The sequence below is a fragment of the Bubalus kerabau genome, chromosome 1 (genome assembly GCF_029407905.1).
Source record: "Bubalus kerabau isolate K-KA32 ecotype Philippines breed swamp buffalo chromosome 1, PCC_UOA_SB_1v2, whole genome shotgun sequence".
NCBI lineage: Eukaryota > Metazoa > Chordata > Mammalia > Artiodactyla > Bovidae > Bubalus > Bubalus kerabau.
The window spans coordinates 248,546,101-248,560,255 of record NC_073624.1 but is presented as its reverse complement, the minus strand read 5'-3'; the positions used below and the strand labels follow the sequence as shown (position 1 = coordinate 248,560,255).

The 14,155-nt window shown below is 35.3% G+C and overlaps 1 protein-coding gene across 2 annotated transcripts in view; it reads right to left on the bottom strand.

Annotated features, from left to right (window-relative positions):
* The window catches only part of LOC129638082 (teneurin-2-like), an 810,988-nt gene that overhangs the window by 322,713 nt on the left and 474,120 nt on the right, over positions 1 to 14,155 (bottom strand). For both annotated transcript variants that reach the window (XM_055562648.1, XM_055562638.1), the window contains one exon: positions 9,965 to 10,081. The gene's annotated coding sequence lies outside the window, so the exon portion shown is untranslated. The remainder of the gene's footprint in view (positions 1 to 9,964; positions 10,082 to 14,155) is intronic.

The window sequence follows — 14,155 nt, the reverse complement described above, 5'->3', positions numbered from 1 at the left end:
CCTGATCAAGGATCAGACTCGGGCCCCCTGCATTGGGAACATGGAGTCTTCACCACTGGACCACCAAGGAAGCCCATCGCCAGCTTCTTACACTGCAATATTTCCCAACCATATTTCCATCACTACCTTCCCAATGACTACTCTCTGTATGAGAGCATAAGCATTATTTCTTACCATTTTTACTTATCTTGAATAAGTACTTATGATTTTTTTGTTTTTTAAGTACACATTTTAAAAGTTAATAATAATAGACTTAAACATAAAAGCAGAATTATTTCCAATGAATAGAAGGTAGCTGTAAAAATAAATTTAATTTTTAAAACACTCCTAATTTCAAACTAGATATAGTTAGCTATGAAAACTCTGAATATGAGCCTGTCGTCTTTTTTCCTAAAATACGGAAAAGAAGGGAATTGTTAAAATCATAGTAGCTATAAACTGAAATGCTCTTCCTGAAGTAATGGATATATCAGAGCAATTTGAAATGGGAATAACTTCCTCAGTGTTCTGTTTCCCTGTTTCACTGTCTTAGTATTTTACATTTACATGTCCTGTACCACCAGTGATACTCATTTTGCTTTTTTGATATTAATAATAGTGTTATAATAATAACAAAATAATTATGCTGTTGCTACTATTAATGATAGCAATTATAACAATAATTAAAATCAAAACACTACAAAAATTAAAGTTGTTCCTATCAGCCCAGCTCTGTTTTAAACACTTTTACACAGAATAACTAACTGACTCTTCCGAATAGCCCATAGGGAAACACTTTTACACATGGAAACCTGCAGCACTAAGAGTTTAGTAACATGCTCAAGCTCAAAGGCTTGTCAAGTTGAAGGGCAGTTACTGATCAAACTTCAGCTCTAAGTCAGATAGACCTTGTGTTTGCCCTCATCATTTACTTGGCAACCCTGGACAAGCCACTTTGATGTCACTCTGTCGAAGAAACTGAAACTTTCAGTGCAGTTGCTCAGTCGTGTCCGACTCTTTGAGACCCCAGGAACTGCAGAGGTAACAGTTAAACTATATTTTTCTACCATTACTTAGATTGGAATTTACCTTCTTAGTTTCTGCTGACATGACTTTTCTCATTTCATATAATTATTTTCCTTTAGGTTGTTGTGTGTGTTTTTCTTTTTTCTTTTTTTTAATGTAGGCCCTTTTTAAGTCTTTATTGTATTTGTTACAATATTGCTTCTGCTCTATGTTTTGGTTTTTTGGCCACAAGTCACCCGGATCTTAGCTTTCCCAACCAAGAATCGAACCTGTACCCTCTGCACTAGAAGGTGAGGTCTTATCTACTGGATCACCAGAGAAGTCCTTCTAATTGAAAAAATGAATTCACTAAATGTTTTGTGTGTGTATCTTGAGAGCATAGTATGTTAAATGTGGTAAAAAGTTTGTCTTTTTTTTTTTTTTTTTTTGGCTTTCTAAAGGTTCAGTTACATCCAAAGTATATGTTAGTGCTTCAAAAGAATGAAAGAAGTGATATGGAATTCAGAGGAAAGAGTTATCATTGTAGTTATCATCGTGGGCAGACACGTAAGGGAAGCACCAGAGAGTGGATGGCACAGAATGAGCCGTGAATAATGGCTGGGGTTTTGATAAGCGCACTGCAGAATAATAACAAGGCTGCTTATTGAGAGCCTATTACATACCAACTACAGTGCTAGACTTTCACTACAGCCTCTTCAAAACATTTACCACAACCTTATCCAGGAGTTGATATCATCTCGTTTTACAAATGGAGAAAGTGAGACTTAGATATTAAACCTTAGATATTAACCTTCTCAAGGTTAAATAGTTGACATGTGACAGGAGAAGGGTTCAAATACCACCCTCCTCTTCCTCTTTCTCCTCTTTTTTATTGACTTCTTATGGCTGCTTTTGCATTATGAGCTTTCAGCCTTTATCTGAGCAATTCCTTTTCCACACAGGGTTCAGAACTGAGGGAGATGGACTGAGTCTGACTTAAAAACCAGACGGGGGCTGGCTGAAGTCAGACTGGGTCCTTTCAGACCTTCTTCCCAAAGCTAAAATGAAACAATGTATCCACAAGGAAAGAAAAGCATTCTAAAGCCTTTGTGGAAGGATTTGCTCAAACATTCCAAAGACACCTAGTTCTAAATCTAGAACATAGTAATCTTTTGATATTCATCTTAGCTGAGGATCTTCCTAATATAAAGAACCAAACTGAGGATAATGTAGTTGGATGGCTAGGTCAGTTTCTGGATACCATCCAGGTTACAACCCAACTCTATGAGAAATTAAAAAGTTTTATTCATATTTGTCTTATAAATCTACTCTTATTAGAACAGAAATGTGACTATAGAAAAGATTCAAAGCCCACTGATCCTTTTTACCAATCCCCAAACCTCCCCCATTCAGCTGGAAGGTTTACAGATATTGTTAAAAATCTGGATTTAGGAAACAAAATCCCTTTTCTGAGAAACTTAAAACCTTTCTCTGTGCCTCTGAGATATAAATGTTCTGCCTGGTCTTCTCTAGGAAACCAGAGCCATCTCTTGAAATGCAAACTTCAGGAAGGTAATTCTTATTAGAAAGAAAAAAGAAAAGGAAGAAGCTATTTGGAAATTGTTGTTGTTGGTTAGTCACCCAGTCATGTCTTCTGACTCTCTGTGACCCCACAGACTCTATCATGCCAAACCTCCCTCTCCCTCTCCAGACCTCCCTCTCCTTCACCATCTTCCGAAGTTTGTCCAAGTTCATGTCCATTGCATCAGTTATGCCATATAGCCATCTCATCCTTTGATGCCCTCTTCTCTTTCTGCTCTCATTCTTTCCCAGCATCAGGGAGTTTTCCAATGAGAAAATTGTTAAAAAGTCTTTCCCATAAATATTAGTAAAAGCCATAGCCACCTTAGTAGATAACTTACTCTACATGCCACAAACATAATTTGGATTCAACTGTTCTTTTATACGGAGAAGGCAGTGGCAACCCACTCCAGTACTCTTGCCTGGAAAATCCCATGGACGGAGGGGCCTGGTAAGTGTAGTCCATGGGGTCGCTAAGAGTCGGACACGACTGAACGACTTCACTTTGACTTTTCACTTTCATGCATTGGAGAAGGAAAAGGCAACCCACTCCAGTGTTCTTGCCTGGAGAATCCCAGGGACGGGGGAGCCTGGTGGGCTGCCGTCCATGGGGTCGCACAGAGTCGGACACGACTGAAGCGACTTAGCAGTAGCAGTAGCAGTTCTTTTATAAGCTAGTAAGTTTTGCATTATTTTAATTGTCTCATGGCTAAAATTTTAAAACAAAAGCTGTAAGATTTGTGAGTCTGTAAGTTGATATGCATCCGTGTATGCATGTTACGGGCTTCCCAGGTGTGCTAGTGGTAAAGAACCCACCTGCCAGTGCAGGAGACCAAAAGATGGCAATTCGATCCCTGGATCGGAAAGATGCCCTGGAGGAGGTCACAGCAACCCACTCAAGTATTCTTGCCTGGAGAACCCCATGGAGAAAAGAGCCTGGTGGGCTACAGTCCACAGGGTCACAAACAGTCGGAAATGACTGACTGAAGAGACTTAGCGCGTGTATGTTATAGATCTGTGATATTTTTATACTTTCAGATGATATTGCCAAATTTAATTTGTAAATATTTCTGTTTAATGTCTCAAAGACATAATTGTTTATAAAATCAAGTATACTCTGAGAAATATAATAGACTCTAACTAAAATGTTTTTCAAGTTTTACATGATCTAGGATAATCATCAGTAAATGAAAGCTAGTTTAAGTTTGTTGGTTTGATTGAAACAGGCATGTTTTTAGTGTTATCAACGTTAAACATACTACTTTTATTTACCTTGATTTACTAACAGTCAAATAAGCTCGTGTTATTTCTTTTATAGAATTTATTAGCAGAAAGATAAGATGATGGTCACTGTTAAATACCTCGTGAAATTTTCATGAGTAATCTGAAGATAATTGCTAAGAATAAGTAAATTAAGTGGATGTAAGTAAGATAAAAGTTTATAAATGAACTTTCAACAATAATTATGCCTTATGGCATGTCAACTTATAAGTTTCCAAAATATTTTTGGTCACTTGAAACCTTAATGCTATACAGATCTGCCTGTCTTAAGACGGGGCAATGCTCCAATAAACCCACTGAAAGTTGAAAATATAAATTGAAAATGCATTTAAATACCCCTAACCTTCCAAACAACATAGTTGAGCTTAGACTATCTTAAATGCATTCAGAACACTTGCCTATAATTGGGTGAAATCATCTAACACAAAGCTTATTTTATAATAAAGAGTTGAATATCTCATGTAATTTATTGAATAGCACACTGAAAGTGAAAAACAAACAGTTGTGTGGGTACAAAATGGTTGTAAGTGTAGTGGCCGTTGACCCTCAGGACTGCATGGCTGACTGGGGACTGGGGGCTATGGTTCACTGCCACTGCTCAGCAACATGGAAAAGTATAGTACCACATATGCTAGCCTGAACAAAAGATCAAAATTCAAATTCGACATATGGTTTCTTCTGAAAGTGAATCTCTTTTGTACTGTCATAGAGTTTAAAAATCTTAAACCACCATAAGTCAAGAACTGTCTGTTCTGAGAGAAGGCAAATGATGACTATTCATCGAATATCTAGATCATTTCCAAATAAAACAAAATACTGAAACATCATTTATTGACCATAGGGTTATCCCCTTTTGGCTTCTCTTTATAGAGAAACTAAAGACATTTGCCACTCAAAAATCAAGACTCCTGGCACAGAGCAGTAAAAACCACGGATCACCTGATATCCACGTTCCCAGCTAAAATGGAACAAGGCGACTGCCTTGCGGTGTCAGTGCTCAAAAGGTCTTTTCCATTGTCTCCTTAGTGCCACGTGCTTACATTTTTGTGCATTTTCTTGGTGATTCTGCTATTTGAAATGACTCCTAAGCATTGCAGTATAGTGTTGTCTAGTGATTTTAAGTGCAAAAAGGCTGTGAAGTGCCTTATAGAGAAAATACATGCTCTAGATAAGCTTTGTTCAGGGGAGAGTTATGGTGCTGTCGTCTGTGAGTTCACTGTTAACAATCAACGATATATAGTAAATAAGAAGTCTTTAAACAGAAACACACATAAAACAAGGTTACATATTGATCTGTTGATTGGTTGATAAAAATGTTGCAACCACAGGGCTGCACTGACTTAATGTTGACTCCCCCAAGGAGCAGCGGTTTAGCATTTACTAATTCAGTGTTACAGGCAACGATATAGAACATGACTACCACAAATAAAGAGAATCAAATGTATTTATTTATATTCCCTCTGCTCTTGATACTTAATTCTTTGTATGACTATGACCTTATATTCGTACATTCTTTATTAAGATGCCTACTTTCGTTACCTATTTTCTATGGACCTGGGTATGATACACATGAACAAAACACACACATACACATACACATACACATACACATAACCATTTAAAGAGCTTAACTATAATTTTTTTCCTTATTTACAACTTATATTGTATATGATGGTATTTAATTTATATTAAACTAAACTTTTAACAACATATAGTTATGTTTTAGTTTTTCAGTTAAATTGGATTCATTTATTTCCTTTATTTCTTCAACACCTATTAAAATGCTTGGTTTTACCCCAATCCTGTTCTACTTGTTTATCTTGTTTTGCATAGTTCCAATGATATAATAAACATCTATAAAATACTTTTCTTTTTTTTTTAAACTGTTTTGTAATAGAAAGCCAAGTCATTCAAAGGTATTTCATCTCAATGTACCAAACGAGGTACTTAAAAGTTTAAATAGCATTTAAAAATTTTATTGGTTCATGTTACAAACACCTCTTTGATACATATTGATATATTCATGGACTGAAAACTTAAATCTGCATCCAGTGAGAGTTGGCAAAAATGCTAAGTACACTAGTCCCATTTCAGCATTAAAAATTAAGTGACAAGAGCAGGAATTTAAACAAAATAATCCATAATTTAGAAAGTTATACAATTAATTAACTAGATCATAGCTTATCAGATCATATTCTTTACAGTAAAACATGGTTTTCTCTAGAATAATCCCATATTCTGGTCAAAAAATGTTCAGTTAGTGGATTGGTGTCTGGAGAAATGGATTAGACCCCAAAACTTGGTTCCCTTGAGCAAAATATTTAACCTCTTGGGACCTCAGATTTTAGGGTTAATTAAGATTTTATTTTCATGTTCAATAAAAGAATTTATGTTAAAGAGAAAGCATTTTTAAACGTGGTACATGTTATGCATTTAATAACTTCCTTTCTACTTTTTATCTATTCATAACTACTATATTAAAACACCATAAACATTATATATTAGTTCTGGTTATATAAGTTCTATGTTATTCTTAAATTTTCAAGAAAATATTTTGTGAAATATGTAACATTGCATGATTATATGTGAGAGAATGTGAAATATTTAAAGAAAACCTGTTGTAAATCTCACAATGTTAAGAAGCAACTCAAGCACGTAATGTAGGGGGAAAAAAGTCTCAAAATGCACTCATCTTAAAGGTTAGATGCTGAGTATTAAAGGGTGTTTTTCTGCTGGCAAGAAAGGAAAAGGAAAAGGGAAAAAAAGAGCTCAGTGTAATATTTTCAAAATGGTGCTAATAATTTCAGTTCTTGCATAGAAGTATATCTGAAACTAGAGAGAAAAATGTTCTAATCTTATTTTTTAAAGAGATTTGGTCACTTATATATTCAGTACATACTGATTATTATGAACTATTTAAATGGGAAAGAAAGTGAAAAATGTCACTTCCCTTCTACTGATGGGGAATTAAATCCACACATTACCCACTGTAGGATGTGTAGCTGAAAACACAGCCTTCATGTAGGTCTGTTGATTTTCCCTAAATTTCTACCTACAGTAGCTTTTCATTCCAGTCACATCAGAAATCTAGAAACACTGGTTCTGCTTAGCCCTTATCTAAGACAATCTTTCAAAGTATAACAGTTTTTTTTCTATAATTTTAAAGTTGCTTCCTCTTTCATTTTCTTTCTTTCTTTTTTTTAAGCAAAAAAATAGCCAAAAGGCATATTTTTAGTGATGACAAAATCACATCTTGCTTTTCATCCTAGTCTGGTTGAAAGGAGATATGACTATCCTAGAACTATGAGAACCTCCATTTAAATCCCATGTATTTTATGAGTCCACCATGGAGTAAAAACCATCTTATACACTACCAGTGAAGCAAAAGGAGCTGCACAGAAACCTTTAAGGTAGATCCCTGGCCAGTAAAGCTGTATATTTTATACTGCTTCTTAGGAGCAAAAACAGTAGCATTTAAAACTTCAGGTATAAGCCAAAGGAAAAAAACATTGGTGGTCTAGGAGGAAAGTGAACACCTGGGGAAACACCAGTTTGTATTTATAAAGCCTCCTGTTGCCTGGGAAAGCTACTCTAATCCATTCTATTAGGGCTACAAATGACACTGAATGAACAGCAGAGGGCAGAGCCTTGTAGAGTCCTTTTCCAAGTAGGTAGGTATTAGTAATTGAGAACAGCTTTAATAGAATATAAAATATGATGCTAGAGAGTTACCGTGAAGAACTTTTTATCAAAGTTAATATTAATAGTAATTTTCTGAAAACTAAGTCTGGCCTCATTGAGGGGCTTACTATTCAGTCAAAATTCAAGACATTTTTGGTTGCAATAGTCAAGTATCAAAGTACTACCCTAACTAAATAATGGCAAAATCAAATGAGAACATTGAGAAAAATGTAATGGTTTTGCAGGCCAGCACACTAGGCAGACCACTGAAATCTGGAGACTTGCTTTCATTATCAAGGGAGTTCCTAAGAGCATGCAGGCATTTCTCCTTCTTCCCCCATTTACAGGCTACTTCTCATTATCCTCTGCCTGTTCCCTGAACACAACGTACCAAAGATTCATTTTCTCCAGAAATCTTAATCAAAAGATTAGATGATAAGGTTGGGAGGGTGAGCAAGAGAGAAACAGGGGACAACTGCTGGCTTCAACAAGGTTAGGAAAATTCTCTAAGAATCCTAAACACAGGCTTCATCCTCCTAGGTCCTGTCCCACCAAACTTACCTCCTCTAACTCTGCAGTGCTCTCTTCTGTCATTTGCTCTAGGAGAGGATGGATGGGCTAGCATAGGATATACCAAAGTCTTAGGTCTGTGTCACCATAAGGCCTCCTATTTCTTCCAAAACTGACAACTCTACATTTATAATGGGTTTCTACCACTTGGTGATTGTTCTTTAAGAACAGAAACAAAAATGGACTCAAGCTTCCAAGACAGAAAATGGAATCAGGAGATGATTCTGGGATAGGATGGTATCTGATCTGTGGGGAAGCAACCATGAAGTCAGAGATATGTTCTAACAAAATCAAGTTTCCTTGTACAACCCAGTTTGGATCTGACCTCCAAAGACACTAGGAACAAGGATGCTTCAGAGAAGCTTAAGGTGTGTTGAAATTTTTTAAATTGGATGCCTTTCTCAGAATCAAAGCATAATAAACTCCAAAAAGAAACCCTTAATACTCTAACAGAAGATTCTCCCCATCAGACTACACACCCAAGAAAACATGGGGTGGTGAGAAAACATGGAAAACCTGCAGTAGCATAAAGGTCTATTTCAAGCCAGCTGCTTGGACTTTAGTTTCTTTGCCAGCAAAATGGAGTTAGAACTGCTGATGACACTCATTTACCCCTGACTGTGTTGTTCATCTACCAGGGTAAGTACCTTATTGTATCATCTACTTTAATTGTTACTACAGCCTCATGAGATTTCCATTTAGGTGTTTTATATTATCTGCTCCATAAGTATGTTCTAAATTGACTGTTTGAACTAAGGCTTTCTGATGGCTGTATTTCAAATGACTCCTTCAAGAGGACATACCCATCATTACCCTCCCTTATTCCCATACCCACTCCCTTAGCCATATAAAACCTGTTCTTTACTCACTGCCTCACTTTCACTGAAAAATTTCTACAAGCCATAAAGAAAAACAAAAAAGATTAAATCCAGATACCTCTTACATTTATCCATCGAATCATTTATGAGTCTCTACTGGACCTCCTCTCACACCTTGTTCTTAAACACAAAGTTTCTATACATACTCAAATCACTGAAATAAATCTGCAAACTGATGCTTTAGCTAAGTCAGATGCGCATCTCCAAATCAGAATTGCACAATGCATTGACTGTTCCCAGAGAACCCTTTAATTGTCCCACCCAAAGGTAAGCCATCATGGTACAAGGATTTAACTTGTAAAAATATAAAAACAAGACTGAAAAGAGCAAAACGTTATAGAAAAATGGATACAGGAAACTCAAGAAAGCCTGAGGAAGGCATTTGATATATGATGCTGGATGCTGTAGAAATATATTGAGAATGCCAGTTCAGGGACAATAAAAGAGGAAGAAAGATTTTCTGGCTCCCTTTTCTCTTTCTGCCTGCACAGATTAACAATCTTAAACAGTTCTGATAAAGGGGGCCAAGTTTTTCCATCCAAAAGGTCTTTATACATGAGAATGTGATACTATGTGAGCCAGCTAATCACAACCACCACCTTTGATTTCCAAGTGTACATAGCGAATACCAAAAGTGTGATGGCCAAATTATTCTTAGAGGTCAGGGAATGAGAACTTGAGAGCTGGGGAGAGGTCCATTCAGGTAGATAATAAACAGATGCATGACTGAAGAATGGTAAAGTCATTCTCTTGGGTTGGGAAGGAGAGAGAATTTCTGATTTCAGAGAGAGAAAATGACAGTACAAATTACTTTTGTCCATAAGGGAAAAAGAAAAAAAAGTAAAAAAAAAAAAATAAAGAAAAGCCAGCTTTCTTACACAGAGCTGGAAAAGCCCTATTTTGCTCTCTATATGAAAGAACTTTGGTCAACAATGCAAACACAACTTGAGCAGAGCAAAACACAAAATTGTAGCTATGATTCCACTCACCAAATGGGTGGATCTTCAATATGCAATTCAGTAAGCTCTACAGGAGTGCTCCACAGCAAAGCCAAGTGATGAAGCAAGCCCCAGAATGCTTAGGCAATAAACAGCTGGATGTAACTGCTAAAAAAAAAAAGAAGAAAAAAAGAAAAGAGATAAGATTTAAATGAGCACATAAAACAAAAAAAGAATAAAAATGCAAATAAACACCATATATCTTCAAAATATAGGCAAGTTGGAATCAGGAGCTAAATTTGTTTAATTGCACACCTTACCCTTTCAAAAATCTTTCAACAGAAGAATGTAAAATATGGTATAAAACATACTAGTTAGTTCATGTATTTTGACTATGGCACACCATTCTCATTAAGATACAATAATGTACCGATTTGTTATCCTTCAAATGTGGTGCTGCTTATTATATATACACTGAAATGCACAGTATTAGAATGGGAGAACAGTTTAAAAGCATCTTTCTAGGAATATACAGCTTTTAAGGCTGCTCTTCACATTTACAAATGATTTGTTTCATCTTAAAATGTACCATTTGTTCATCCATACAATTTAAGCATTATTTTGCCAGCTTTTGCAATCAAATACTTGCTAGTTGGCACCACAGGCAAACAGGAAACGGGACGTCCCCTGACTCCAACACAACTTGCTTTGGACAAATAAGCTAAGCTTTCCTTAAATAAAAATTAAGGTACAGCGGCACTTATTTCACAGAAATGTTGTGAAGATTAAAGAATAAAAATCCACTAGAGCCTTTCACACGGTGTCACTACCACACTTGTCATCTGTGATCGTTGTCAGAGTTGTTATCACCACACTGAGGCCACAGGTTCCAAATCATCAAGGAAGATTTTGTGCTCATTTCCTAACAATTAGGAAATCTTTTTAAAAATTCACGCACATACCTCTGCCCCTTTAAAAAAAAAAAAGTCCACAAATCAACTGAATTCGCAGAAGACATTCGCTCTACATTTAGGTTCCCTTCTCTCCTGGCAGTGGAACTGGGGCACTGGCGGAGATGCAGGGAGATTTCTTAAGTTTGCAAAGGGATTTCACAAATAACCCAAACATGAAAAGAGATCCACAAACAGAGAGAAGCAATAGTTGAAAACCAATGGTTTTGACTTCCCAGCTCTGTTTTAGTCATTCTCATTCCAGACCACTCCATGTCAAAAGGAGCACCCTGCCACCACCACCACCACCAATCAGCATTTCCCAGGCAGCCTGGAGAGCAGGAGAGCGGCTGGTCTGGCTGACCGCATCTCCAGTGCTCGGATGTAGCCACAGTTGGGTACCACTCCTGATCACCCTCCTCCCAAGGGCAAGTGGTGTTTTCATACTGATGGCTCTATCTTTCCTAACCACTCTGAAAAGCCTTCTGACCCTCCACAAAGGCTCCTGGTTGCATGGAATAAAGAACAGGTGTTAGCTTCCTGATCTTCCAGATAGGAAGAGGGCTTGCCACAGAGAAGGGGAGGGTAAAAAATTTAAACCACGACTGACATGTTAGAACTGTCTATCGCTAAGAAGCACAAGCTCATACAAGGTTCCTTAGACCCTTTGAGCTTCAATCTACTTATCTGTAAAGTGGGAGCAGGATCAAAACTCCTATGACTCAAAATTGAGAAATAGGGAAACAAAATGTTTCTGGAACACAGTAGGCATACAACACACATTCATCACAGTTTCTGCTTGTCTTGCTCTGCTGTTTTATCTTGTACATTGATCATCTGAGTATAAGGAAATGACAGAAGTAGAATTGTCTGATCAAGACTAAGTGTCTTTAAAAGACGAATTGACAGGACCAGAGAGAATGATAAGACCTTGTGTCAACTTGCTTCAATTTTGTTCGGTTTTATTTTTTTTCCGGTTTTCAACCTGGCAATCAGAGCCCAGCAAAGCAATATGGTTCTTTGATTTCCTCTTTAGAAACTCTGCAGCCTTTATTGTCTTTATATCGCACAACTTTAGCACTTAATTATATCCTACCTTGTAATAATTAGGTGTCCTTATAATCAAATGTGTTTACTCACTTGTGCAGTTCTGATCCTTTAATCTCTCTTGAATATTAGTTTTTAATGCTAATAAGAGCCACAATTTAACAATTTTATTACTAAATAAAATCGCAAGAATATTTTGAAGATTCACTAATGGGTGGACTCTAAAAATTAATTTTATATTTAGAAATAGTACCAAACCATAAAAGTAAGTCTCAACAGTAGAAACACATGGAGCTTGTCCATCTTCCCATCAACTAACTGTACAGCCTTGGGCATGTCACTGACCTCCATCTTTGGACCTGCAGATAACCCTGTCCTTGAGTCAAATATTTTTTTCAGCTAGATTACCAATTTATTTCAAAAATTACTATAAGACATTTGTTAATTTTAGGCAAGAGATATGTTACTAGTTTTGTTATTTCAGATCATGTTAATTATAAATTTGAAAGCCTATTGCCTGAATGTAAAATAAAAACAAGCATGGTCAGTGTACATACTACATTTGATACAGCACAATGATTAGTAAATCACTATGCTCTACAGTTAAACTGTTTGTGTTTAGCATATGACAAAAACACAACAGCCATGGATTCCAAGACAAATTTAGAAGGCCTATGTCCCTTAGACTCCTGGGTAAAACAGGAATAATAGCAATATCTAACTAATAGGGTTTTTATAAAGATTAAAATGATAATTCTCTTATTAACTATACAGAGTAAATGCTAGCTATTATTTTTTTATTAGTGAATTAGAATTATATAAAATACTGGTTTCTGAAGTATCAAATTTACCTCATATTTTATTATATGCATCATGAATATATTTGTCAAATGGATAAATGGAAATGACTTTTTGATCAGTATATTTCACTTAGCAAATATTTAGAAATAAATATTGCCTTCAAGTATGGCAATATATTTACCAAATGTTATTTATTAGATTTCCATCTGCATTGATATGTTAAATAATATACCTATAGATTTCAATTAAAGATCTTATTAATTAAATTATAATACAACTGACTCAACCCAAACTTTATATTTTTTTCTAAAATATAAGTTTCTATTAGATTTTATATATGGGAATTTATGCAACTACAATGAAATCATATTCAAATTTACTTTTGAATATTCTTTTATAGTACAATTGTAAAAAAGAAGGTACAGTAAAATAAAAACAAAGACATTTAAAGTCATTCTAAAGCATATTAGACAGTGATAATACCTGCTTACATGTTAGTGAGCACCCTTCCAGACTTCTCTCTATAAATAAATACACATGGAATATAAAAAAAAATGTGCATAAACAGAACTATGCCATCCATCTATTTATTATAACAAATACTTTTTAGAAATGCATTTTCTAGGTTACTGATGGTAGTTAATCTGGGTCCACTGTTGATTCAATGAAAATATTTTAACTTTTCATTTAATGTATATAGGAAATTTGAGAAATCTAAATACTCTTGTTAAAAGTATTATAAAATGAGCAACTTAAATTAATTAAATATTGTTGACATTTGGAGAGTAATTTAGGAATGTTTCAATTTGCATCTTTCAGATAGACTTTTCTGCCACTAAGCATATCAGAAAAATTAAACAAATACCAAACTACCTATTTTACACAAATGCTATAAAATTAAATGATACAGACAAACCTATAAAAGGCCAAACAATAGGAGTAAAACTTGCAGGATGTTGTTATCTTCATTCAAACTACTAGTTCCCTTAATGGAAATTAGTTTATAGGCTTAAAAGAAATATGAACAATTTTCCCTTGAGATATGAAGAGAATGATATTACAATGTGAAGAATGGAAGATTAGTAAATGCAAATTAATTGACTTCTTTCTAATGAATAAAAATAAAGATTTCATAGACATAAAAATATGAGCATATGAATTTCCTTCCACACGGCAGAAGAAAATGAAATGGTGTGTTCAAATGAATGAAATCCAGAATACTCAAGCCGTTTGCACCCTACAATTCACGTAAATATTTAGAAACTGTAGCCTTATTCAAAAAATGAATATTCTAATCCAAATAGAAGATCTCTCTATTTCTCAATAAGGAAATTTGATAACGAGGAATTTAGACCCACAATGAAATAATTTTATAAGGTAGTAAATTATTAATTGATCTGGATATACTAGAACCAGTTAGTACCATTCACTCAATCATTTGACA